At 50.0% G+C, this 25,671-nt stretch overlaps 1 protein-coding gene across 1 annotated transcript in view; it reads left to right on the top strand.

Annotated features, from left to right (window-relative positions):
- The window catches only part of KHDRBS3 (KH RNA binding domain containing, signal transduction associated 3), a 659,142-nt gene that overhangs the window by 166,244 nt on the left and 467,227 nt on the right, over nucleotides 1–25,671 (top strand). Inside the window, exon 4 of the mRNA XM_067017886.1 lies at nucleotides 22,085–22,253. The gene's annotated coding sequence lies outside the window, so the exon portion shown is untranslated. The remainder of the gene's footprint in view (nucleotides 1–22,084; nucleotides 22,254–25,671) is intronic.

Consider the following 25,671-nt stretch of genomic DNA (forward strand, 5'->3'; position numbering starts at 1 on the left):
CGTGGCTGCATTCTCCCTCTGCCTCAGGGTCTTGCTCTTCTACTACTTAGTCCATCATCTTTTCATCATCAGAGTCTTAACACTGTTACAGCCTTAACTACGTGGTAGTTTAAACCACACATCTACGAAGACACCACTTTTAGAGGGCACGCTGTTCACCTTGCTGTCGTTACTGAAACCCATGCAGTTATCCTGGCTGAATTGTAGTGGTCAGGCAGGCTCTGTGCTGTGAATGGTTGACTGAGCTGAAAGCATGAGTGATCGAGTGGGCAGAGGAAACGTGCTTTGATATTTTAAATGCGGACACAGAGCTAAAGCTTGGGCTTAAAAGGAAAAGTGAGGGCTTCCCTGGTGGCGCAGTGGTTGGGAGTCCGCCTGCCGATGCAGGGGACACGGGTCCGTACCCCGGTCCGGGAGGATCCCATATGCCGCGGAGCGGCTGGGCCCGTGAGCCGTGGCCGCTGAGCCTGCGCGTCCGGAGCCTGTGCTCTGCAACGAGAGAGGCCACGGCAGTGAGAGGCCTGCATACCATTAAAAAAAAGAAAAAAAAAAAAAAAAAAGGAAAAGTGAGAAAGCCCAAGTTAAGGATGGGGCCTCCGGGGGGGTGCCTCCTGCTTTTGCAGCTAACTGTCTTAACTGCAAAATGCACATTTAAAAGAGCAAGACTTCCCGGGCGGGGGCGGTGGAGCTGGGGTGCGATGAGAAGATGATGCCAGAGAAGCTGTCACACTCACTCAGCCTCCATCCCATGGATGAGCCCGTGGGCCCAAGCCCTCGTCCTGGGAGAGGTGGCACTGCTCCCTTTGACGCTATAGCTCCCTTGTCACCAGAGCTCATTATCCGCTCATTGTGCGTCACCGAGTCCCGCTGGGCGGCCCCCGACACCCTTTAGCTGGAGGAGGCTCCGCGAGCCTTCCTGGTGGGAGGACGCGCGGAGCAGGGAGGGCCCCAGGCATGAGCCTCCCGGGCCCCAGGCACAACTTGGGTTTTCTCTCTTCTCCTTTTTAGAGACGCTTGTGGAACAAGGGAGGGGAGAGGGAGGGAGAGAGCTTCGTGCAAGTACCTGGGCTCCTGCGTCGGGGCTGGCAGAGGAGAGGGACCCGGGCACGTCCCCGGTTCACAGAGGCCGCCACCTGTCCAGCGACATCAGCACTGCCTGGCTCCGGGCCACGTCCCCCTCGCTCAGACCGCGGCCACCGCCTAACCGCGCTCGTGACGGCCGTCCCCTCTGGTCCCGTGAAAGCGCCGCGTCTGACATGCCTTTTACCCCGGCGTCGGCTGCGCTCGCCCCTCCCACACCCGCCTAATGGAAGGCGGTCCTCACGTCGGCGTCCCTAGACCAGGAGTCTTGGGGGGGCCCTCGTCCCGTTCATCTCTGTGCATCCCTAGTACCTGGTATAACATTCAACCAGAGCCGTTGAGCTGGAGCAGTTGCGCTCCCGCGACGTTGGACAAGGTCCGGAAACATTTTTGGTGGCAGAACTTGGGATGACACTGCCAGTTATTGGATAGAGGATGTGACTAAACATTCTGCAGTGCCAGGGACGGTGGCCCTGCCCACCCGCGGCCAAGAACTGTGCTCCCCAAATGTCAATAGTGACAAGGTTAAGAAGCCCTGCTTACGCCCACGGTAGGTACTCAAGGAGTGCCTGCTGAATGGATACTTTGTAGGAAAGGCTATGAAATATCGGGTGCTTACCATCTGTCACATGCTGTGCTGAGTGCTTTCGCCCTGTCTTGTCTTGACTCTTCCCTTCGACCTACCGGGAGGGTGTGGGTGTATCTTCCTCATGCCTTGGCACCCCTGCATCTAACATTATCCCTGGCACCTGAAGGGGCTTAATGGATGTCTGTAGAAAGTGAAGCCCGGAGAGGTCATCTGACCTGAGTGTGGTCCAGCTGGACTCCGACACTGTCCATGTTCCTTCCATGACACTCTGCCCCCTTTAGAGACCGGAAAGTTGAATTATGGGATCCTCAGTGAGGGCTCAAGCCTTCCAGGAAGTCAGTGGTGGGTCCCCAATCTCAGTCTTTTCAGAAAAAATAACAGGTGGGTGGGTGAAGGGAGAGGGGTGGGATCTATTTCTTTTGACGCTGAGATGAATAGCATTTCCTCTGACAGAGCCCCTTGACTAGACTCCAAAGTACCCGTGTCAGGGTCCGTGGTTAATGTATGTGGGGCTTTATCCAGTTAACTGGGGGTTTATTGCCATTTCTAGCCTCAGGAGGGAGGGGATATGGGGATATATGTATACATATAGCTGATTCGCTCAGTTGTACAGCAGAAACTAACATATCATTGTAAAGCATTTATACTACAATAAAGATTTGAAAAAAAAAAAAAGTGAATTAGAAAGACCCCCTGAATTTGGGTCAGAAGATCTGCGGACAGAGGACCTGGCTCTGTCACAGTCTGGGTGGCCTTGGTTAAATTCCTTCCACTTGCCTAATCTCATTTTCCTCTTTGGTTAAGTGCAGAGGAGGTAGTTTGGAGGCACAAAGGAGATAAGGTGTGGAAAAACTTGCATCCCGTCTCGAGTGCTATTCCAACACACAGGATCTGTACAAGGGGCTGATCTTCGCGCTTAAAAGTGACCCCTGGTCGTCCTAAGTGAAACAAGCCACAGAAGGGCAAATACCATGTGATTCCACTTATGGGAAGTATCTAGAAGAGTCAGATTCATAGAGACAGAAGGCAGAACCCCAGTTACCTGGGGCTGGGGGACGTGGGGATGGGGAGTTAGTGTTTAATGGGTGCAAGGTGTCTGTTTGGGGTGATGAGATGTTCTGGAAATAGTGATAGTTGCACAATGCTGTGAATATACTTAATGCCACTGAATCGTACACCTAAACTGGTTAAAATGGTACATTTTATGTTATTACAGTACCACAACAAAGAACAAATTAAGAACTGAGTCTTGGTTTTTCAAAAGGCTTTGTGTTTGGTCTCATCAGAGTTCTTTTTTTAAATATATTTTTTATTTATTTCTTTTTGGCTGTGTTGGGTCTTAGTTTCTGTGCAAGGGCTTTCTCCAGTTGCAGCAAGCGGGGGCCACTCTTCATCGCGGTGCGCGGGCCTCTCACTATCGCGGCCTCTCGTTGCGGAGCACGGGCTCCAGACGCGCAGGCTCAGTAGTTGGGGCCCACGGGCCCAGTTGCTCCGCGGCATGTGGGATCTTCCCAGACCAGGGCTCGAACCCGTGTCCCCTGCATCGGCAGGCAGACTCTCAACCACTGCGCCACCAGGGAAGCCCTCATCAGAGTTCTTAATCCAACTTTTCATTTTCTGAATGAAGCTGTCTAGGTGAAGGGAAACCAAATGACCAGCTCAAGGACCCACGCTAGGTTGGACCACGAGGAACACAGGACCCAGACCACATGACTTCCAGCTTGCTGCATTCCTCTCTGTCCAATCAAAGCCTCCTTAGCTGTGGGCAGGCTGCTGGTCATCAGAGAAGCTGCCTGCAAAGATGCTGAGACACCCTTTTTTTTTTTTTTTTTTGCGGTACGCGGGCCTCTCACTGCTGCGGCCTCTCCCGTTGCGGAGCACAGGCTCCGGACGCGCAGGCTCAGCGGCCATGGCTCACGGGCCCAGCCGCTCCGCGGCATGTGGGATCCTCCCGGGCCAGGGCACGAACCCGTGTCCCCTGAATCGGCAGGCGGACTCTCAACCACTGCGCCACCAGGGAAGCCCTGGGACACCCTTTTTATGAACTAGGAATCCAGGACAAAGGTAAAGAATATTCACAAAGACCAGAAACCAAGCAGATACAAGTGTTTGGGTCATCAAGGCACTTGCTGCATGAAACAAGGGGCGTCTGTTTTGTTTTGTGTGGCTGAATCTACACCAGGGTGTTTGGATCAGATGAGTGACGGCCGCACGAGCGGGTACAGTAATCCCAGAACCCACACGTCTGTCCACCCCCGTGTTCTTTGGGCTTGGTGCCCAAGTGTTTGTTGAGCAAATGCATGAATAAGCAAACACACTGAATGGAAGGAGCGGGAGTCACATCCAGTGTTGAGTCTCAGGTTTGCCCCTTACTATCTGAGACCTGGATTAGAGTCACTTACCCTTTCTGAGGCTCAGTTTCCTCACCTGTAAAATGGGATAATAATAGTGCTTAATTCACAGGCTGGTCTGGAGGAGTAAGTATCGAATGTGATACACTTATTGAGTAATCTATTTTGAATAGGCAATAATGATGTATTAAGCATGGATTTATACTCAAGAGTCTTCTCTTAAACATAGCACCAAAAACAGATGTCTTCAAGGGGATGCCAGTACAGTGGGGGGTGATGAAATAGGTGGAGGACGATCCGAGACCGCATTTGAATGCTGCTGTCCAAGGTGGTGCAGAGAACAGCCTCTGCCCTTGTGATTTGGGGGAAGTCTCTCCTAATTCTGTCTTCAGTTGTCCAGCAGACGTGATGTTCGTCTTCTTGCTCAGCCAGCCCTTCAGAATTGCTGCAGTTTCCACAGGAGATAAAAATCTCCAAAAGGCTTTTGTGAGCAGCAAAGCACTGTGTGTGTGAGCTGTAGTCACGTCAGGCGCTGAGGGAGGGAGGAGTCAGGCCACGAACCGCTGCCTTTGTGCCTCTGGGGCTCCACATTCGCCATGCGAAATGGGGGCCCACTCCTCCAGGGGGCCGGGGGCCCAGGTGAGCTTGTTCCTCCAAAGATGCTGTCCCCGGAATAGCAATGTTTCTGAACTTCTCAGCAGAAAGACCTTGCAGGCTTGCAAGACAAGCCTATAATTATAATTTTTGATTTGGAAAGTAGCGTGCCTCAAGCTTGAAGCGGCGGGCAGTTGTGGGTAGTCACGCCTTGGTTTCTTTTCCAGAAAGTCCTCAGCTAGTTACAACACACCTTTGATGAATGTACAGTAGAGTTTTTTCTTTGCTTGATTTTGAAGGCCTCATTAAAGCCTTCAGAATATTAATGACTTCTATTTTCAGCCCTGGAGCATGAACCCGAAGCTGAAACTTTTTAGGATCTTTCTCACTCCATGTGATTTTCTTTACCAGCCGTCCTCAGCTCTGGTCGTACTAACACAGGCAAGGTGATAACAGGGAGGGGAGAGGACTAGCAGGGGGTGAGGGCCTACCATGCCTGCGGTAAACTCACAAACACCCTGGAAGGGTGCCACTAATATCTCTGGTTAAAGTCAGGCAGCCATAACTCAGGGAAGTGAAGCACATTGATCAAGGTCACGAGGATGGTGACAGACTAGCCTGAGAGGTGGGGCATGTCAGACACCGGCTCGTGCACCCCTGCTGCTGCACGATAGCCTCCTAGGCCTCCGCAGATGGGCCGGGTGTGTGGGGTGGGAGTGCAGAGGACGCATTGTAAAGGGAAATGCTCTAAATGAATGAACGGCTGGCAACAGAGACAGAGGAGAAAAGCACCCCAGACAACCTGGGTTCGGCTGCTTAAAATAGGCAAAGAAATTCTTCGGCTAATGCATAATCACCACAGGGATTAATGCAGCTCTGCTCCTTGGGGTTAATTTATACTCCATGAGCCCCTATTAGATGAGATTTCTAAAATGCATAAGAGCACGGGGCTCATTAGGGACTTCCATAAACGCCTGGTATGGGAGAAGACAGGGAGGCTGGTGCCGTGAAGCCAGCCCAGAGTAACCTGGGTTGGGCTGCCTATGGGGGCAGGTGCAGGAGTCGCTGCCGCTGCCGACTTGCGAGGCTCTGGTTGCCGGTGGAGTCTTCACTTTTCCTGGCCCCATTTAGCATGAAAGGAAAGCAGCAGGGGTGGTGAGCAGGGGAGCTGGGTTCTCCTCGATTCCCAGAAGAGTGGAGCCAGAAGGGACCTTGGAGGTCATCTGCTCCGATCCTCCTCTCCCACCCACTGCTGGATACAAGGGGACACTGAGGCCCAGAGAGAAGTAAGCTCACAGTCGACTGAGCTTCTGGATACAACCAAGCGCCCTGCAGTTCCGTCCAGCCTTCCCTGACAATGTCTATTGCTCCTGTCTTCATCCCTCCATCAGCCATAAGTCCAAGTTCTTGCTCTGGGATAGAAGATGTCACTCATTGGTTTGTTCATTCTCCTATTCATTCACTTGTTGAACAAACCTACAGCCCATCTCCTGACCGGGTGCTGTGTTCTGCTCTGGAAAAGGCAGTCAGGCATCACCCTGCCTGCTCCCTCAGAGAACTCGGTCTGGTGTGCAAGGTGCAGTTATAACATAACAACGGTTTCTTTTTCTTTTTTAAAAAAAAAAAAATTTATTTATTTGTTTGGCTGCGCTGGGTCTTAGTTGCAGCATGCAGCATTTTTAGTTGTGGCATGTGAACACTTAGTTGCAGCATGTGGGGTCCAGTCCTCTGCCCAGGGATCGAACCCGGGCCCCTGGCATTGGGAACGCGGAGCCTTAGCCACTGGACCACCAGGGAAGTCCCAGAACAGTGACTTCTAAGTTTTCTTCTAGCTCTGGCTATTCCAGGAATCGGTGCTGAATAATTAGGGAATCTCCTGATTAGTCTGGCTTCTCCAGTCTCTGTCTGTCAGCTCAGGAAACATGCACTGTCAGGATAACTTTCTGGAAAACAGCTCTGGGCACTCGGCATCCTCACTGGCTCCCTGTTGCCTCGACAGACTCCAAGCTCTGAATCCCCTTTAGATCGCGTACCCCTCACGTCTGGTCAGTTCAGAGTCCCTGGCTGGTTCTGGAGCACACGCCATCTGCTATCCTTCCCTCAATGGTGGGACACCCGGGTTCTTGTTGGTCCACCTTCCAGGCCTTCCTTCCCCATGTCCACCTATGGGAATCACACTCTTTAAGGCTCACATGTCATGGCACCTCTTCCAAGAAGACCTTTCTGAACTTTTTCAAGACAGACCATCCCTTACATCTCTGAACTCTTCTTAAAACTCTTAACTCTTGGTTGTATAATTTCTAGAACCTTTAGCTCACACTTAAGCCCTGTGTACCTCAGTTTCCTCATCTGTAAAATGGGAAAATGGTAATGCCCATCTTACTCGTTGTGAAGACTGAATACATAGGTTCGTGAGCTGGAGCAAATCGACTAGGTCAATCAGCGTTATTTGCTGTAATGATTGTGTCCATTATTGTTACGGCACTTTCGGACATAGAGTCATACCCATTTATTTTTACACGTTACTGCACCTGTAGGCCGTTTCTTCCCTGTAAGTGAGACCTGGCACCTGATTGTTCAATGAACAGTATTATTTAAGATAGTCAACCCTTTGTTCATTGAACAGAGGTGTCCTGGTTGCCCGAGAGGCCCTGGGTGTTGAGAACACAGAGGGGAAGGAGGCACGGGCCTGCCCTCCAGCAGCTCCTGGTCTGGAGGGGGACAAACACACAGCACAAAGCAGGCTGCCCTGGGCCAAGGGTCACAGGAGGGGTCGGTGCTCAGGGTCCTGCAAGTCTAAGTTGGGGGTTCATCGTACTCAGGAGCAATAAAAGTAATGGCTCACCCCGTGGGAACTTAAATGGCATTTTTCTTGTTGCCTAAACTTTGGCTGAGCCTCCAAAGTTGAGAACAAATGATACTAAGGGGCCACAGATTCTGAACAATGAAGAGAGAGAATCTATGAAGAACTGCCAAGGTGTGGCCCCTAAATCAGTCCAGACGCCCTGGCCCTTCCTTCCCACCCCCAAGGAGGGTAGAAAAGAATTGCAGGGAGGTTGATGGAAGGGACGGAGGTGGGATTCTCTGCAGTGCTGGGGCATCCTGTGCCCTTCCGACGGGGTCGGCAGGGCAGGAGAGGGGGCCGCGGGCTTCCCTAGTGCCATCTAAAGAGCTCGACCTTGGGCATTCAGGGTGTAGGAGTGGCCCAGGGGAGTGGAATGAGAGCCACGTGGCTCACGCAGGGCAGGCAGCCAGCCACGAGTGTCTGGCCGTGGGCCCAGGTGTGTCCTGGGATGGTCGGCTGGATGCGGGGGCTAAGGGGACATCATAAGCCACAAGCCAGAGGTGACATCAGTCAAGTCAGGGGACTGCAGCCAGAGGTCCCCAGTGGACATATTTCTCCCGAAAGAGCTCCACGGGGAAAAGGGTGAGTATTTAGACACCTGCCATAGCCTCAGGGCCTCCATCGCTGGCTGACAGCTCTAGTGACGGGGACATTTTCTGCTCGTCCTCTCCTCACAGGGGCCCCTCTCTTCCCACCCAGCCCTGGAGGATTCAGAGGCAGCCTAGAGGGAGGAGGAAAAAGGAAGGATACTGACGAGTGCCGCCCTTCCCCCGAATAGGGGTCTCAGCCTAGGGCGGGCAGACGTGGGGGAAGAGATGTCTGAACAGGGTAAGGCTCTGAGGTTTTGGTGTTGGCGGACAGGACAGTTCAATAACTGCACCCAAGAGGTGTCTGGCAAGTCAGAGTGCTTCCTCATGTAGTCGCTGAGTACACAGAAGCTCGGAAACGTCAAGTAAATTGCCCAGAGGGACAGAGCAGGCAGTCAGGAGCTGGGTCCTGAAGCAGGAACGAATTCCAAATTCAAATTTGTGGGCTTCCCTGGTGGCGCAGTGGTTGAGAGTCCGCCTGCCAATGCAGGGGACACGGGTTCGTGTCCCGGTCTGGGAAGATCCCACGTGCCGCGGAGCATCTGGGCCCGTGAGCCATGGCCGCTGAGCCTGTGCGTCCGGAGCCTGTGCTCCGCAACGGGAGAGGCCACAGCAGTGAGAGGCCCGCGTACCGCAAAAAAAACAAAAAAAAAACAAAACAACAACAACAACAAAAACCAAATTCAAATTTGTGATTAGAGGCGGGGCCACAGAGCGCCCAGGGAAGAGCCGGCCCCTCTGCCAGGCTCGGAATAGAACCTCGTTTTGACATAGGGCATCACAGCAGAGAGTGATTTTTTTTTTTTTAAGATTTTTGTTGTTGTTGTTGTTGATGCGGACCATTTTTAAAGTCTTTATTGAATATTGCTTGTGTTTTATGTTTTGGTTTTTTGGCCCAGAGGCACGTGGGATCCTAGCTGCCCAGCCAGGGGGTTAACCCGCATCCCCTGCATTAGAAGGCGAAGTCTCAACCCGTGGACCGCCAGGGAAGTCCCCCAGAGAGTGAGTCAGGGTGCTGAGTGGCTGACCTCTGGCCGGAGACTGTCCACCGCCGCCTGGAGCAAACGGAGGAGGGAGGGGTCGGGCTGAGAGTGGGCGCACGGGGACGTCGCCTGCAGTGGGGTGGGTGCAGCTGCGCAGCCGTCTCTAGCTGTGGCCGCGCAGGTCCCTGGCCTGGTCTCCAGGAGGGAGGCGGCAATCACCACCTATGGGGAGATGGATCTGCAGAGCTCTTGATCAGCCCGCGTCACTTCCGTCAGAGCTGAGGGCAAAGCTGGGCGTGGAAAGGGAACCTACAAGTCACTGGTGCCCCTGGGAAAGGGTGGGGCTCCTGGCTGGGCCGTGGCTCAGGCTGGTGTGGACAACACCGGCTTCAGGGAAGCAAAAGCAGAGTGTCGGGGAGGCCCTGGGCGGCTGGGGAGTCCGTCCTCCCTCAGCCGTGCTGGAGACCCGTTCCACCTCCGGGGCTGGGTGACAGGGAGGGGCTGGCATTTGAGGGGTCCTCAGGTGGTCCGGCACCCCGTTTGTCTCCCATCACTCCAGGGGGCCAAGGTTTACCGTTCCCTTTTGGCAGAAGGGAATAAGGAACCTTCAGAAGGGTGAGAAACACATGCAAGATGCCAGGGCTCGTGGGTGACCGCCTGGATGGGAACTGTCACCTGGCTCTCTGAAGCCAGTGTCTCACCAGGGTGAGGAACAATGGCCGTGTGTCGCCTTCTGACTCAGCTGCCCCATCGTCAGCGGCGTCAGAGGCAGGGCGGCCTTAGCAGCAGATCAGAGAGGGGTGGGGCGTTCCCCGCAGACCAGACCAGCGCCTGGGTGCCCTCCCCACCGCTTTTGCCCACCGGGCCAGGCCTTGGGGACACGAGGTGGACTAAGACGCGCTAGGCCTTTGCACACGCTGCTCGCTTGGCCTCGAGCAGCATTGTCTGCTCCTCCCCGGGCCCTGCCCTTGCCCGTGGCCAGTGCTCTCGGGCTGGCCAAGACACTCCTTCGGGTTTTTGCCCAACGTCGTACAGAAAAACCCGAACGAACGTTTTGGCCAACCGATAACAAGGTCCAGCTTGGCCGGCGCCCTCTCTGGAAACCCCTCCGACCACAATTTCCTGCCTTTTGCCCCTGTCACACGTAGAGTTAGCGACCCAGGGGACCCAGTGTCTGAACACTTACTGCACCCCTTTGTAATTGCCTATTTGCTCATCTGCCTCTCCTGTTAGACCACAGGCCCTGGGGACTGTCTTTCACGCCTGTGGCACGATGCTACATCACCTCCACCCTGTGTCCCCCGTTTAGCTCGTGGCGACAGTGATGGAAACTCCTTGTTTGTGCTTTTATTCTAATGTGGGAGGTTAAGTAACCGAAGGCCGCACAGCTAGGAAGAGGCCAGGCTGAGACGGGAGAGTCCCCGGCTGATCTTTCTTTATCTGCAGAGTGAGAATGACAGTCCTTGCCCCTGAAGATCAAAACAAATATGGAAACAGAGGTGAGGATGACTTGGAAAGGCAGAGCGAGATGGACCAGAGATTTGAATGTGCTTCGGGGGAAGAGACCCGGACACCTTGGCCTCTGAGGTCTGCAGGGCCCCTGCCCGGAGGAGGGGAGGAAGCGGCTCCTCCCCAGATGGCCTTTCCTCTTCAGGGCAGTGAGCCTGGGGGTGGGGAGGGTTCCAGGGAGCAATTTCCAGGGATTTCCTAGCACTTCACTGAAGGGCTTTTAGGCAAAGCAGCGGCTGTCAACACCGCTAACTGCTGGGCGCTGGAGGGCCCCAGTGTCAGAGGCTGCGAGAGCGGAGATAGAAGGAGAAATGCCGGGGAAGGGCGCGGCCGAGAGCCAGTCATCTTGGCAGCGCTGAAACACGCACGGGCTGCATTTCCAGGGGGCTGGAAAATGAGGCTTCGGAGAGCACGGGAGGGGTGGGGTGAGGGGAGAAGCAGCCCAGCTTGTGGGGATGGCAGCCTCAACACACACGTGTTGTGAGCTGAGCACAGGGTATATGAGGGAAGAGATGTGAGTGCAGCCCCTGATGAGCCCTCAGATGTTGAGGGAGACAGAAATAAACAGAAGATAACAATACAGAGTAATAAGGAGGGGGAACACAGGGCCTATGGAAACCCAGAGGAAGTGCAATTAAAACAGAGGCATGCAAACTGTTCTCAGCCCAGGCTGCATAGTAAAATCACCTGGGGAGATTTTTAAAAAATACTGTTGTCCAGGTCCCATCCTAGATCAATTAATTCAGTATCCCTGGTGGTGGGACCCAAGGGTCAGTATTGGTTTTTTGTTTTGTAAAGCTCCCCGGGAGATTTTGGTTGGCAGCCAAGCTTGAGAACAATATTGGGCCGAGAGATCTGGGGATGATTCTCAGAGAAGGTCGAGCTTGAGTGGGTCTTGGGCAGGAGTTGGATGAAGAAGTTGGAGGAAGGGCTCTCTGGGGGTGGGGGGTAAGTGTAAGGCGGGCGGAGACCAGAGGAGACAAAGCAGGACCCACCAAAGGAGACGAGAGAAGATTCCACAGTGAGGGCTGAATTAGAGGCTGTGATTGCATCTAGGAAAGCCGCCTGTGCTCAGCCCAAGGGCTGAAAGCTTCTTGGAATCTATGGGGCAGCGCTGAAACATTTTAGGCTAAGGATGATGTTATCAGGACATCAATGAAGGAAAGAAACTGGTGGGTAAAAACTCCCTCCCCAGTCCTTCAGAGGGATGGTTCCAGAAGGAGTTCTGAACCCATCCAGTCAAGCTCCCAACTGCCACAGCAACAACTTTGAAATGCACCCCAATACTGGTTTTTCCCCCGTCTTTATCTCATCCTCCCTGATGCTGGCCTCACTGCTCCTTTCCAGACTCATCTCCTAAACAAACTGCCTGCACCTGAGACTCGGTTTCAGGCTGTTCTGGGGGAACCACACCAAGACAAGCCCCAGGCAACACCCAGACCTCAGAGAGCTCCCTGTCTGCTGGTGGGGACAGATGAGTGTAGAGAGCAGCTCAATACATGAGACACATCTAGGGATGGGCCAAGCACAGGGTGCTTTGGGAAAATAAAGGAGGGGTGTCAGGACCTATCCTGGGGCGCTGTGGAAGGCCTGCCAGAGGAAGTGGTATTCAAGGTGAGAACTGAAAACCAGGAAGATATTGGCCCGGTAAAGACCCGTGTGTGTGGGTGTAGGGCCAGAAGGAGGGTGTGAGTATGAAAGTCAGCGTAGGCAGAGAGCAGGGGCTGCTCTCAAGCTGTCTGGAGATGGTGTGACACTGCCTAGGAACTGCACAGAGTCACTCGGGCCTGGAGTGTAGAGTGAGAGGGTCCAAGTGGCCCAAGATGGCACTGCCACTGCAGAGGCTGAGGCCATGGTCTAGGTCATTAGGCCACCGTATCCTGAATGTCATACGCAGCCCCCGAGGGTTGTGTATCATGGATAGGAGCTGAAGTCTGTGAGTTGCAGGTGCCTAGCACAGGGCGTGGCCCAGAAATCGCCGGCTAATATAACAATTATTTATCATTATTCATCTTGAGGGTCATTCCTCCTGTTCTCTTTACCGACTATCCCTCTTCCTCTACAATTTTGCCTTCACCCTCAATCTATTCTTTCTGCTGTCTGGAAATATCCAATTGCCTCCAATTTAACAAAGAAAAAAAAAAAAAAATCAACTCACCCAAAGAGGGAGAGTCTGTAGATTCTGTTGCCTGGTTCCTGGCTCCTTCAAAGGCAGGTAGGGATTGGAGGAGAGAAAGAAGGTCTCTTTCCCGACAGGTGGGTGACCTTTTATGGGGAATAATAGGAGGATTTCTGTCAAGCAGTCACGATGGGTCCTAACAGTGTTTGGGTGTTTGTATACGGGTGAGTATCTGTTACAGTGGAGCCCCTAGGCATACAGCATTTCTAGCTGGGCATGCTCGGGGAGGGGTTTCTGGGGTGGGAGCCTTTGACTTTTTAAGTACTCCTCTGGCATCTCGGGGTCCCCAGCCCTGGCACAGCGTCCGCCCTGGAGTGAGGACACCACTTCCTTCCATGTTAACTGGCAAGATAAGGGAAGGGGCACATATATTTATTGATGACCGACCATGGGCCAAGGACGTCTGTTACCATGAGAATAAAGATGATGTGAATATCGTCATCCCCAGTGAGCAGACGAGAACGCTGAGGACCCGAGTGGAAGGTTGAATACACCGGTCAAGGTTACACGATTTGCCGGCCATCGGGACAGGACTTGCACCCACCTGGCCTGAGACCACGGACCTATGATTCCCCTCTCAATATCCCTGCCTCCCTCTCCACCAGGGTCAAATTAGGTCATGCCCTGTCACTTCTCCATCCTGTCTTAAAATTAAAATCAGACCCCTATGCTTATTTTAGATGTTCTCCCCTCTCACCTGCTCCCAGCCTGCACCCCAATCAGCAGACAAAGGTACAAGGAAGCTCTGCGAAGCCGTCTCCATCCATGGATCCCAAGTAGCCCCAGATGCCAAAATTGAAACCACGCCATGACTTAATGAGCTTTACACCCTTCACGTTTGCTGTGTTTATAAATATCAACAAAGTTTGAATTTATTTTCAGAGAAGGGCAGGAAAAGGAATCCCTTGTGGTTTTTATGACAACATTTAAAATAATCAAGTACCCAAATAATCATTAAAATCACATGGTAGTCAAGAGCATGAGGTCTGGAGCCAGGTTGCTTGGGCTAGAATACCTTCACCTCCTCTTGCTGTCTGTGTGACCTTGGACATGTTTCTGAACTGCTCTGTGCCTCAGTTTGCTTACCTGTTAAGTGGGGATAATAATGGCTTCTGCCTCCTAAGAATTAAATAACAGTGTAAAGCACTAAGAACAGAGCCTGGAAGACTTAAGCACTAAATATATATGAACTTATTTTTTCCTCCTCCTCTTCCTCTTCCTCCGTCATCGTCATCATCATCATCATCTTACAGCCCACCTCCCTACTCCCTAGACAGAGGCATCTTGTTGGAAAGCTGCCCTTGCTTCGAGCTCCCAGCACTGCCTGGGCTTACGTTTCCAGGCGCTTTTCACACTGAACTACAGTCGTCTGCCTAACGATTGCCTCCTCTTCTGAAAAGTGTATTCCTTGAGGGCAGAGCTGTGGTTTAAATTGGAGCTTCTTTTCCTGGGTCCATGGAATTCAGGGCTTCCGTTAAGTTGAATAGGCGAAATACATCTTTACTTCACTAACTTCCATGCCAGTGGTTCTCAAACTTGCAGAATGACCTGGAGGGCTTCCTTAAACACAGATTGACGGCCCTCCACTAGGGCCGACAGCCCTCCTGGTTTGTCGGGGAGTAAGCGGTTCCTAGGATGTGGGAGTCTCAGTGCTGAAATTAGAAGCCTCCTCAGCAGATCGGGATGAGCCAATCACTGCAGCGCCAGTCCCAGAGTGTCTGACTCAGCAGAGCTGAGGAGGTAATTTGCATATCCGACGGTTCCTACATGATGCCTGCGTTGCTGGGACCACACTCTGAGAACCAGTGGTCTGCCTGAAGGGTCATTCATTGCTACTATATGTAGCAACGTAGTAGCAATGTAATACCAAACTACAGTATTATTTGCAATACCTGGGACTTCACTACCAACAGAAATGATATATATTTTCCTATTACATTACGGATATCTCAAAATATCATTTACACTCACTACCTTGAAATCAGAGTTGTTATGAGACAGCTGATCAATCTCATTATTTAACGTGTTAATGGTGATGTGCATAAATTATTATACTACCACTTTCATTTTTAATATTTTGATAACTACATTTTGATGTAATTGGTTTCTTTTGTAATCTTAAATTTTATTCTTTAACAAATATTGCTCTGAAGACGTATGGACACCAAGTGGGGAAAGCGGGGCCGGGGGGGGGTGGCAGGATGAATTGGGAGATTGGGGTTGACATATGAACACTAATAGGTATAAAATAGAAAACTAGTACAAAAGTTAAACTTGAAAAATATATTGTTCTGAGAAGCTGCCGTTGGTTTCTGTAGACTCTGCCAGAGGAGGTGATGGAAGAAAACGTGTGAGAATCCCTGCCCAGCACCATCTCTGTGCCCTGGCGCCAGGCACAGGGACTAACATAGAGCAGGAGCTCAATGAGATGCTGTCTGGAGAGCTGGTCTCCTCATTAACCCACAGAATGTTTACTGAGCGTCTAATAACTGTTAGGAATACAATAGTGAATACATGGACCTATTCCCTGTTCTTCAAGGGCTTACAACCCACCACAGGACATCTATAGACAAGCAATCAGGTGACACAATGTCCAGAGGCCACAGAGACCCAATATCTCATGTAAAGATTTCTCTAACTTCAAGTGTCTCTCATTCTCCACTTTCACACCCTCATTCCACCTTCCAGACCGCTGCCAGCACAATCTTTCTAAGACTCATGTCTGGTCTTGTCACTTTCAAACTTAACACTATCTAACGGCTCTCTGAGTTCAGAGGAGAAACTCGTACTCTACAGTAGGGCGTACTTGGCCTCCCTGTCCATCTGCTACCCTCACCCTTATCCTATCCAGAGCTGCTGGTGGTTCCAGACATCAAGCCATCTCACACCTCCATGCCTTAGGCAATACTCTCTGCTAGAAGCGCTGTCACGATTTTTTACCTTATTTTAAGTGGCTGATACCTACCTTTCTTTCAAGACTCAGTGCAAGTTACACTTCTTTATGAAAATTTTCCTCTTCTGACACCTCTTCCTGCTGCACTGGAACTGACCCCTGCCCATGGGGATACTCCCTTGGGGCCTTCTGAGTCCACTTGACCCAGCCACTCTCCATGGTATAAACCATTCTTCACGTCTGCCTCCCCCACGAGAGTGGTACAGTACCCTTCCCAGCTGGATGATCGTGAGGTGGAATTTATCAAGGTATTTATTGCCTGACACCCATAGGTGCTCACCAAGTGTTACTATAATATTGATTACATCAGTTATTTCTCTACCTTTCCCCACAGAAATCCATTTCAGCGAGCAATCAGTCTTTTCTCTTTTTAAAATGAATTCATTTATTTATTTTTGGTTGCATTGGGTCTTCGTTGCTGTGAGCAGACTTTCTCTAGTTGCTGCCTCCCGTTCTCTGTTGAGGTGCATGTGTTTCTCTTTGCGGTGGCTTCTCTTGCTACAGAGCACGGGCTCTAGGCGCGTGGGCTTCAGCAGTTGTGGCGCGCAGGCTCAGTAGTTGTGGCTCGGGGGCTCTAGAGCGCAGGCTCAGTAGTTGTGGCTCACGGGCTTAGCTGCTCCGCGGCATGTGGGATCTTCCCGGACCAGGGCTCGAACCCGTGTCCCCCTCATTGGCAGGCGGATTCCCAACCACCGCGCCACCAGGGCGGTCCTGAGCAATCAGTGTTAACACCCATTTTACCATGACCTTTGCTCAATCCCGAACATTGATGACACCTCCTCTTTGCTTGTCAGAACCTTCTTCTCAAGCCGGCTTTCGGGGGACTCCATGATCGGCCAGCATCCTCTCTAATTACCCTGCTTTCCCCCACTCCTCTGCTCAGGGCAAGAGAGGCTGCCTCCTCTTTTCCCCAGGGGCACCATGTTCCTTCTTAACTCTGCTTCCATCACCACTGACATACCTTGCCCGCCCCCATCGCTGGCTAATCCGAGCCACAGAATCCCCTCCCATTGAAGTGGGCTCCCACTGGCGGATTTAAGGGCTTGATGATGCCATCAAAGACCCAGGTGTTCAGCACTTCACCACGGTCCCTGGTTCTGACTCCCTCCTGCGTCAGGACCCGGATGGCTACCGAAGTTTGAGGTGCTGCGTTCTGACAAGATACTTCGGAGAGCAAGAAGACTGTTGCTGTGGCTCTCCTCATTGAGAAGTGAAGATCCCCTTTTTTCTCAATGACCAGAATTGGGTCATATGCTCATCCCTTTACCAAGCACTGGCCAGGGGGAGCTCAGGCCAGCTCTGCTGGAAGTCAGTCAGCAGAGAAGCAGCAGCACAGCATCTACTTAGAAACTCAGTTCTCAGGCTCCAGCTGGGACCTATGGGATCGGAATCTCTGGGATCAGGCCCCTCCCAGATCCGCATGGCTGTTAGCGAGAAACAGGTGACTCTGATGATTAATTTGAGAAGAACCTGCTTGCAGTGAGACCTCCTGGGATGGAAATTCCATTGTGGTGTGAGCTATAGCTTAACTATCTTAACAGCTTTACGTTGCATCACTCTCAACACCAAGCCTCCAGAACGTGCCATTCTCTCCCATGCCATCCAGACGTAGCCTCGGTTGTGTTCCCTCCAGAACGTTCCTTGACTGTTGGACACGTTTCCACCCATCTTTTAATACACGTTGTGTCACCCCTTCCGTAGGTGGGCCTTTCCTCTGTGCCCCACACACCCCTTCTCACCCCCATCCCTTTGGACATTCCCCTTTCCTCACTATGTCCCTACATAGATCCGTTTCTTCCTTCATGCTCCTGGAGAACACGTCCTTCTTAAGTTTGTAGCCTGAGCACAGAGTGGATACCCCATACGTGCATGTGGAATAAACAAGATGAGTCACATTCTTGCTTTGGGGCCTAGGGAGGTGGGTGATAAGTGCTTGATCTAACCTCTTCACTTCTGATAAAGATGCTTCTATACTCACTGCACACTGCACTGGAAAGACCACGGGCTTGGGGACCAGACTGGCCCATGTTGGAATCCTGCTCTGCCCTGACTAGCTCTGTAGCCTTGACTGATTCACTTAGCTTCCCTGGGCCTCAGTTTCCTCAGCTGTAAAATGGGGCTGGTGATGTTTACCTTCTCGGACTCCTAGGATTGAATGAGAAACTGGTGATGACAGCCCTAGCACGTAGAAGGCAGTCAATCAACAGTACTTGTTACTTCCCTGCCTGACGGCAGCCCTTTCCACAACTGAAGCTCGCCCCATTTCAGCTCTCTTGATCCAAGCGGTAATTTTGGTAACTGATGTTGGAAAACATTGTCACTTGCATTTCACAGTCCTCTCAGCTGACCGCGAGCATGTGTGTCTACTTTGAAAGGTGAGCGGCATCTGAAAGAATTTGTCTCAGAGACGTGGGGGGGGGGGCGGCTAGGTGGGGAAAGGAGAGAGAGAGAGAGAGAGAGGAGGATGGGAGGGAGAAACAGAGATAGAAAGAGAAAATGATGGCCCTTCTTTTGTTAGTCTGAACAAAATGGTGTTGAATATTGTAAATTCTACACAGTTTTTGTTCTTTGCTGGGAAATAAGTCCAGGTCCTTCCTCAAGGGCAGCGTACTGGACAAGGGTCCTCGATGCTGGTAAGTGGTCAGCTGTGTTCCACAGTTTTGAACTCACGGTTCCGGAGGGAGCTGACTGGCTTGCTCTAGTCCTGGAACTGAGTGATTTATTCTTATGGCCATTGAGGGTCTTAGTGGAGAATCACTCATTAAGAATCCCAGATGCCCTGGTCTCCTCTCCTGGGAGGCCTGGACTAAGAGAGGGTGGGACAGGGTGGTGGTGAGAGCCTCAGCCCAGGAGTCTGGAGATCCTGGAGCCCAGAACTGGTATCTGTTCACCTTCTGTCAGTGTGAGCTTGAGTGAGCATCTCCGCCTGCTGGGCTCTGACCCCTCATCGGTACAAATCATCGGAACCTTGTGACCAATGCTATCAAGTGGTCGGGCAGGTGAAACGCACAAAACCTGTGATGACATTTTGAAAAACTAAAGCGCTTGGAAAATACTGGTAGAAGAGTAGTGGCAATAATAGCAATAATACCAGCAGCGATACTGTTACCAGTTATGCCAGCTAACTCTGGCCGGCTTTGTTCAGACTCACACACTCGGTCAGTGTCTGGGCTTCACTGCTTCCTGAGCCCTTTGGATTTCACCTTTTGGCATCAGACCTTCCTGTTACATGTTCATAGACACCCTTGCTTTTCATGAAACACATTTTTCTTGAAGTCCTGTAAGTGGTTCTGGGTTCACAATTGTGAACAAGGTACACGGAGAGGTTGGATAAGGGAGCCTTGCAGGATTCTGAAGTTGAGGAGTCATTTCCTCATTTTATAGATGAGAAAAATGAGCATCTGAAAACTGAGTAACTTGCCCGGCCGGAAGGGCAGAGTCTGGCTGGAGCAGCTCCGGCTTCAGGTCCAGGGCTGTTTATCATGCACCCACTGCTTCTCCAAAATCCTCCCAAAGATCTCCTTCTTTTCTCCCAATGCCCAGGTGTTGAACTAAAAGGGAGTTGGGAGAAAAAGGAAATGAGGGAGATGACATTTTTAGAGGCAAGATGGTTTTCAAAAAAAAAAAAAAAGAGAGAGAGCTTTTTCCCCCCCCTCCATTTGCAGGTGAAGTAAAGTGAGAAAAAGGATACATGGGGAAATGATGGGGGTGGGGTATATGGGACCGCTCACTTTTGTCTCCAGTTAAGAATATCTTCCTGACTTTTTCCTTTCTTCAGATGTCTGTGCACTAGCAGAAAATGATCTGGGTTTTTTTTGTTTTTTTTTTTTAAAGCATATAAAGGGAGAAAAAAAACTTTTGGCTTCAAACCAGAGCTATGAAATGCTGTGTTCACATGCAGGCAGGAAACGGGATTCTCTCTAGAAATAAACTTCAGGACTCTCAGTATTAGGAACTTAGCTTGATCTTTCTTGTTTATGAAAGTCCTTGCACTGTTGTAGAAACCTAGTGAATTCATTAATTCATAGCACTGATTTTTATTAATTGCCTGGGTCTGAGATGCTCTGAACTTAAATTTTCCCCTTATATCCTGGCACAGGTCTGGACCCATTGCTCAGGGTTTAATGCATTGTAAATGGTCAGTACATGTTTCTTAGGAAATCAGATAAAGGAGGGTGGAGGTGGGTAGGTGATCTCAACCCCAGCCCCCTTTGGAGAGTCCCTGTTCATTGGCACCTTCCTTGTACCTCTTTCCTAGGTTCTCTCTCCTCCTCCCCACCTCCTGGTCTCTCTCTTCCAGCCCTGCTAAGTACCCCTGTGGGAAAAGTGTACTTCAAGAAGGACTCAAAGCCATTTCATACTAAAGAATAAACATCTGGATGTAGCTCGTGTTTGTCCCTTCTACAATGGTTTGCAGAGTTACTGCGAGAAACATGCTGTGGGAAGTCTAGGAAGCAGCCACTCAGTATGAAGGCATAGACTTGGAATAAAAACACCTGGGTTCCACACTGGTCCGGATGTGAGCTGTGAGTTTCACCATCCCCTCCGCTCCTCCTTCTACCTCTGTCCTCACTGGGACAGACACGGCTGCAAGGCACACTGGGATCTCTGCCCAGCCAGCTATCATGGAGTAAGAAGAAGCAAGCCAGGCAACAGGGAAAATAGGAAAACAGGGCAGGAAACACTTCACTGGGGCCAGGGAGGGGTGAGCAATCTGAGAAATGTCCAAACAGAAGTTCAGGAGGGAGAGGCATTAACTAAACAGGTGAGCCAACAAATCAACGTGTAATTACAAACCATGCTATGGTCTACGCGCCAGAACGCGGAGCCTCACAGAGGAAGCTAGGTCTGAGCTACAGTGGGAAGGATAAGAAGGGGGTATCCACGCAGAGACTAGCAGAAGAGTCGGGGGACCAGAGGGAAGGAGTCGGGCCCCAGGGAGGAGAGAGACTGTGGTCATTTTTCCCACCCTGTTGAGAAAGTGGCTTATGGATGCAGAGAGAGCAGTGGGTGCCTCCCAGACCCCTCCATCTCTTCTAAGTGACCACCCCAAGCCTGGGCATTTGCTACAACGCTTAATAGGAGGCAGGAAGGGGAGGAGGGAGGGAGGGAGGAAGAAAGCCAACCTTTCCTGGGTACTTAACTTGTATTTGCTGCTTGGAAATACATCATTTCTTTTACGTATATTCCCATCATCCTGGACCTGGGTGGGAATTTCCCAGTTTGTTCAAAGAGCAAACTGAGCCCCGGAGCCAGGGTGGCAGAGCTGATAGGCATTGGCGTCAAAATTTGTCTTTGGTTTTGTGTTCTTCTCACCCTTCCTTGTGCTTCCTCTAGAAGGTGTAATGGGGACAGAACGCAGGTTCAAAGGTTTGCACCTCCTGCCTAATAATACCTGAGGCTCATTAGCAGCTTCTCATAATGGGCTTTGTCACACATCCTACCTGTGTCTTCACAAAGGTCCTGGGTTTCTTACTCACAGCCTCCTCTCCTGTTACTGTCTTCTCTCACCCCTGAGAGCACTTTCCTCTTTGGTTCTCAGGAGTCAGGAAAGATGGAGGAAGATGAAGATATGTAGTGGAATGTCACAGAGATGATAATAACTGTCCCTTCTGAGAGCCCCTTTGAGTATTCCTTCTGGCTGAATCTTTTTTTTTTTTTTTTTTTTTAATAAATTTATTTATTTATTTTTGGCTGTGTTGGGTCTTCGTTGCTGCGCGCGGGCTTTCTCTAGTTGCATCGAGCGGGGGCTACTCTTTGTTGCGGTGCGCGGGCTTGTCCTTGCGGTGGCTTCTCTTGTAGCGGAGCACGGGCTCTAGGCTCATGGGCTTCAGTAGTTGTGGCACGTGGGCTCAGCAGTTGTGGCTCGCAGGCTCTAGAGCACAGGCTCAGTAGTTGTGGCGCACTGGCTTAGTTGCTCCGCGGCATGTGGGATCTTCCCGGACCAGGGCTTGAACCCGTGTCCCCTGCACTGGCAGGCGGATACTTAACCACTATGCCACCAGGGAAGTCCCCTTGCTGAATCTTCTAAGAAGAATCTGGATGAGAAGTTATTAACCCCACACATTAGCTTTATTTCCTCTGCAAGCCAGCAGTAGAAATTAAGTCAAAGTAATTTAAACCCCAGAAAACGTGAGGGGGTTACTATTAAGGTAAAAGAGTGCTTCAGGCAGCCCAAGAGCAAGAATTATTAGGAAACTTCCTGAAGATTCTCAAACCACAGCCTGCAAACTGGGATGGACTTTCTTGCTGTTGCCCCATCTCTGCTCCTCTTGGAGCATCTCAGTGTGCACCTGTGCCTGCCTCTCACTCTCAATAAAACAACAGGGTAGCAACATGGGTGTCCTGATTTTACACGTCACGGATGCAGTCACTCAACAGGCCTTTCTCTCTGTACCAATTCTAAATACCCAGGAAGAGGGACAATCGGCTGCAGCTGGACGGAAAAGGTATTGCAACAAGAAACATGACTGCTGTAAACCCCCTGTGGGCGGGGGGCGGCGGGAAAGGAGAACCATGCGGTGATTCCCAGAGAGCGGGCCAGGCAGAAGAGTCGATGGGTGCATTATACTCCATCTTACAGGTGAGGAAACTGGGCCCCAGACAGGTCAAGGTTATCACATCATACAGGGATTCAGTCAGCAGAACAGGTATTTGACAGTGACTATCTGATTCCCAGTGTGCTTTCTTTGTGCTGTTCCAGTGTTTTGCACAGTTTGGAACACACGCCAAAGACGGTATTTGAAATGATTTGGGGCATTACATAAATGGACATTTTACATTTAATGTATTAGAAGAATAATAGCCACCACATAAAACCCATAATATAGAATTTCATTTATAAAAAGATTGTAAATGGAAAAAAAATGTGAGCCAATTAAAATATACATTAAGTAATTCAAAGGGTAGGTGGTGTAGTACATATAGATATGGTAACCATTGTGAAGATTGTTTGCAAAGGACCAAAGTTTGACAAATATTATTCTGCTACCAAGTCATTTTCCCCCCGAAGTCCAAGGATCTCGTCACATTCTTTATTTCTCCTGTCTCATCTTCTCTCCTCAATAAAAACTAAGCGTAGGGACTCAGTTATCATTTCTATTTCCATTTCCAAAGCAAAACAATAGACATCCACTGAGAATCTGTTCTCTGTCCATCTGTCACATACGGCACATCCCCGCAGGACGTCCCTTTATGCAGACTCCATTCTTCATGGGAAGAGTTTGGTTTGTGTCACCAGCTGGGACGCAGATGCATCCCCTTAATTTTGCAAATAAATGAAGCATGACATTCCCCATACTTCTCAGAAAGTCCGTGGCTCCCTATAAAGTCCCAAGAGTCGAGCCCGACTGTCATCTTCTCTCTGGGCTCTGTTCAGGACACTAGTCCAGGCCTTTCTGCTCCCACCCGCAGAGTGAGTGCCTTTTCTGCGGTCCTTACTCATCAGAAGGTGTTGGCTGAGACTATCCCATTTCAACCCAACAGGTTTCTTTAGCTTTTCGTTTCTAAATGGGATGAGAGTTGAGGTGTTTTCCTCCAAGAAGCCTTCTTCTGGCTCCTTCTGTAAAATGGCCACAGCCACCCCAAATTCCAAAATGTTTAAAGGGGGTGCTAGTTCAACTCAGTTAAAAATCCATTCACTGAAACCCAGCTTCATAGTTGATAAATTTGCTGTAGGACTATTTTAGTAAATTATCAAGTCTCCTGATTTAACCAATCACTGATTGTAACGAGTTGTCACTTTGTAACAGTTTGCAGTGTGTGTGTGTGGGGGGGGGGGGGGTTGGTTGGTTCCAAAGCTTGTTTCTTGGGGTACTTTGGAAGAATGGTCTCCATTTTGTCTAAGGGCAGCATTTCAAGAAATGTTTAATTAGCCCAAAGTTCAGTGTTAGCAGGCAGTTCAGTCTTAGCATGGAACTTTTAATAGACTGGCCCTTTCAACATCCAGCTTTAGCTTCAAATAGACATTTACTGATTTGATGAGGTACAAATAAAAGAAACTCCTCAGCTGGATTGAGTCTCACTAAACCCAAACTATGAAATGAACACTATGTACTCTACAATTTTCTCATCCAAAAGGGATCCCATGTTTGAGTGTATTCATACATAAAACTGGATGGAAATTGACCTAAATAACAACAATGAGGTTCCTTGGTTTTGTTTTATTTTTTAGTGAAAAGTATCACTTGAGTTAGGTTCGTTCATTTTGTGAAGGTAATGCAAGAATGCACCATGGCCATGTGAAAAGAACTTTAAGCGTCTCTTGTTTCCCGTGTCTTAAAATGCACACTTTCCAACACTTGAGAATGCTGATCCCTTTTCCCTGGAAAGGGGTGAATCCATTTGCTGAGAATCTTTAAAGGCAGGATGGGAAAGGTAAGGCCATGTACCATCTCATCCCCCTTTGCCGCCAGCCGCAGGTAATGCTAATCTATCACAGAGCTCTTTCCTACCAAGCCCTGAGCACCTGTAAAATCTTTCTTAAGTCTGTTCCAGGCAGTGCAGATCAAATGGTGAACTTTGGAATGGGATAAATCTATTTGCCATCTTAGCTTTGGTTCTGCTGGATTATACACTTTCATCAACCTGGTTCTATTTTCTCTCATTCTTCCCCACTGTTCCACATTCTATTTTTTTTTGCTCTGCTCTAATGGTTGCTTTTCAGCTTCAGCATACGTACATCAAATGCAGAGAATTATCTTTCATTCTACCAGCCTTTGCTCACCCTTCTGAATTTATGTACAGAGAGTTTACGTCTCCCTCACCTGTTCTTGCTAACTTGCTCCTGGGAAAGCAGACCTGTCCTTCTCAAGTCCAGTGTGGGAGCAGCCTGGCTCAGAAAACTCACCTCCACCTGTTTTATGACATGTTCATTACCAGTGTGTCTTAACATTCAGCACCGGAAATCTCAGGACACTAAGTCTTGGCCACAGCCTATACCTTGGATTCCACTGTGCTCCAGGCTGTGGACCTTTGGTCTTTCTACATACCAAGAAGCTGAAGCTGCAGAATTGCCTGAATCAATGTCCAAAGAGCCCCTTTGGGGGTAAATAATCCTGGGAGACAGGAGTTTATTTTCCTGGTTTTGCAGAACGGCCCACCCGCCCTGGGCAATATATCCTGGAAAGATCATAAAAGTCTTCAAAGCCACATTCAAGGTTTTTTCTTTATCAAATCCTAATGCTTTATATATATCTCTGATTTGGCCTTTCTTGCATCACATGTTAATGATATGTATATCTTGTTTCCGTACTCTCATACTGACTGGGATGTCCTTCAGGGCAGGGACAGTTTTTGTTCACCTGTGTGTCCTGAGGGTAAGTCACAGAGCCTATTATTAGTGGGCAGCAAAGTATACTGGAAAGAGTCAGGCTTAAGCAGGAAACAGTTCCCAAATTCCAGTATTGACACTTACTGATTGTGTAGTTGTCTGTGAATTACCTGGGCCTTTTGTAGTGATTTGAATAAGTCACTGGGCTTTAAAAAATTAAATAGAATAAAACATTTTTATAATGAAAAGGGCAGCCATTGCCTGCTCTCCCAACCTCTGTCCTGCTTCTTAGGAGCCATCATTTTTAACTCTTTGAACTGTTTCTTTTGGTGGTTATCTCCATATTTCTAAATATAATTTCTTATATTACTCTTTTGGTTTTGCACATTTTAGACAGCATCTATTGATGTATTGTTATAATTAATTAGGATTTAACTCCTTCATATATTTGCACATTTTCTTGACAAATTTATATTACGACAATCATTTAACTTTTTAGCAGGGTTTTCAGTATTATGACTATTTAAAATTTGCTCTAAAGTCAGGTGGTACACTATGACTTATTTTCTTTCTTATAGAGGTTTTTATTGTGTGTGTGTGGTACGCGGGCCTCTCACTGCTGTGGCCTCTCCCGTTGCGGAGCGCAGGCTCAGCGGCCATGGCTCACGGGCCCAGCCACTCCGCGGCATGTGGGATCTTCCCGGACCGGGACACGAACCCGCATCCCCTG

Source organism: Kogia breviceps, chromosome 17 (genome assembly GCF_026419965.1).
Source record: "Kogia breviceps isolate mKogBre1 chromosome 17, mKogBre1 haplotype 1, whole genome shotgun sequence".
NCBI classification, from domain to species: Eukaryota; Metazoa; Chordata; class Mammalia; order Artiodactyla; family Physeteridae; genus Kogia; species Kogia breviceps.